Source organism: Suncus etruscus, chromosome 8 (assembly GCF_024139225.1).
Source record: "Suncus etruscus isolate mSunEtr1 chromosome 8, mSunEtr1.pri.cur, whole genome shotgun sequence".
Taxonomy (NCBI): Eukaryota; Metazoa; Chordata; class Mammalia; order Eulipotyphla; family Soricidae; genus Suncus; species Suncus etruscus.
The window spans coordinates 40,630,391-40,632,970 of NC_064855.1; the positions used below are offsets into that span (position 1 = coordinate 40,630,391).

A 2,580-nucleotide genomic window follows, 5' to 3' on the forward strand; every position below is an offset into this window, starting at 1 on the left:
ATGAGGGACCAGGAAAATATTTAAAATAACTGCTGACAGACTAGAAGGAAGATATCAAAACAACACAATAATAGTGGGAGACTTCAACACTGCCTTTCCACCACTTGATAGGTCAACCAGGCTGAAATCTAACAAGAATACACCTAGAACTGAAAAAACAATGGAAGAAAGTAGCCTACTAGTTATATATTGGGCTCTTTAATCCTAGAAAACTGGACACACATTCTTATTCAATGCACATAGATTGTTCTACAAAATAAACTATATGCTAGTAATAAAACATATCTACATAAAATAAAGACAATAGAAATTGTACATATTACCTTCTCAGATCATAATCACTAAAATTAGAAGTGAATAAGAAGCAGACACAGGAAAAATTAACATCTGTAAATTAAAGAGCACACTATTGAAGAACCATTTGGTAAGATACATAATAGAAAGCTTTTGAAAACAAATGCAAATGGAGACAAAATTTATCAGAATCATGGGACACGGCTAAAGTGGTACTAAGAGGTAAGTGATAGTGATAGTTCTATAAGCATTCATCAGGATGGAAGAAGGGGCCTACATAAATAAATTAATGGCACAGCATATAGAATTAGAATTGATCAAAAAATAAACCAAAAACAGAAAGACAAAAGGAAATAATCAAGCTTCGAGCAGACATCAATGAATGGAAAATCCCCCCCCCAAAAAAAAGATTAATGAAGACAAGAATTATTTCTTTAAAAGAAATAAACAAGATCAATAAACCAAGAGCAAAAAAAGGAATAGAAAGAAACTTAATAAACTGAATTAGAAATGAAAAGTGGCATATCACTACAGATACTTTAAAGAAATTTAAAGGGTAATCAGAGATTACTTTGAGAAATTCTACGTCACAAAACATGAGAACCTGAAAGAAATGGATAACTTCTTGGATTCTTATAATTAAAATGGTAATAAAAAATCTGTCCCAAAACAAAACACAAGGCCTGGATGAATTTACTATCTATTTCTTTCAAACCTATCAAGAGGACCTACTGTCTATACTTTTCAGGTTCTTCTAAGAAATTGAAGAAACAAAAACACTACCAAATGGTTTATATCAATCTAATATTACCCTGATACCAAAAGTGGAGAGAGATGACACAAAAAAGAGAACTACAGAACAATATTTCTGATGAGCACAGATGCAAAGATCCTCAACAAAACACTAGCAAATAGAATCCAATACATCAAGAAAATCATACACAATGACAAAGTAGGATTAACTTCAGAGAAGCAAAACTGGTTAATATAGGCAAGTAAGGTAATATAACATTCCATTACAAAATGATAAAAGTAAAAATCATATGATAAAATTAATAGATGCAGAGGAAGCATTTGATGGTGGGAATGCCATCTGGTCCAACCTTTGTGGAAAGTGATATGGAGATTTCTCCAAAATCTGGAAGTTGAGCTCCCATACGATACAGTTATATCACTCCTAGGGATATATCCTAGGAACACAAAAATACAATACAAAAATCCCTTTCTCACACCTATAGTCATTGCAGCATTGTTTACAATAGCAATACTCTGGAAACAGCCTAGATGCCCCTCAATAAATTAAATAGGTTAAAGAAACTGTGGTACATATACACAATGGAATATTATGCATCCATCAGTGGAGATGAAGTCATGAAATTTTCCTATACATGGATGTATATGGAATCTATTGTGCTGAGTGAAATAAGTCAGAAGGAGAGATAAACACAAAATGGTCTCCCTCATCTATGGGTCTTGAGAAAAATGAAAAACGTTTGTGCAATGATTCTCAAAGAGGAGGATTGGAGGGTCCAGCTCCTGATATGAATTTCCCCACAGGGATCGTTTAGTGCAGTCACAGAAAAAATGACACTGAGAACTATCATAACAAAATGTGACTAAATGAGGGAAGTAGAAAGCCTGTATAGAGTACAGGCCTGTGTGGGGTGGGGAGGAAGGACACTTGGGAGATTGGTCATGGGAATCAAAAAAAAAAAAAAAAAGAAAAGATAAGGCCTCCCAATTCTTACCACAGGCTTTAGTAAATATACCCTATATACACCTGAATCCAGGCCATTTGCCTGGTCTGTATTATGAATTGGGAGACAAAATAAACAAACAAATAAATAAATAAATAAATAAAAATAAAAAATAAAAATTAGAATTGTTTTCTAATAATAATTTTAAAAAATTTAAATACCTTGGAGTCAACTAAATTAAAGAAGTAAAGAAAACAAAATATAAATGGTACCAAGACCAAACAGCCGTATGAACATTGAGTGGAATTTAAAAAATGACTGGAAGTACTTGCTATAGCGATTAGGCAAGAAAATGATATCAAGGGAATCCAGATAGGAAAGGAAGAAGTCATGCTCTCGCTGCTTGCAGATGACATGATACTCTACTTAGAAAACCCTAAAGACTCTACCAAAAAGCTTCTAGAAACAATAAACTCATATAGCGAGATGGCAGGCTACAAAATTAACACACAAATATCAATGGCCTATCTATACACCAATAGTAATAAGGAAGAAGTGGACAGTAAGAAAACAACCCCATCCACAATAG

General features: G+C 33.3%; 1 pseudogene; it reads left to right on the top strand.

The window, feature by feature from the left end:
- Positions 1-2,025: 2,025 nt before the first annotated feature.
- LOC126016711 (uncharacterized) lies at positions 2,026-2,123 on the top strand (annotated as a pseudogene).
- Positions 2,124-2,580: the final 457 nt, after the last annotated feature.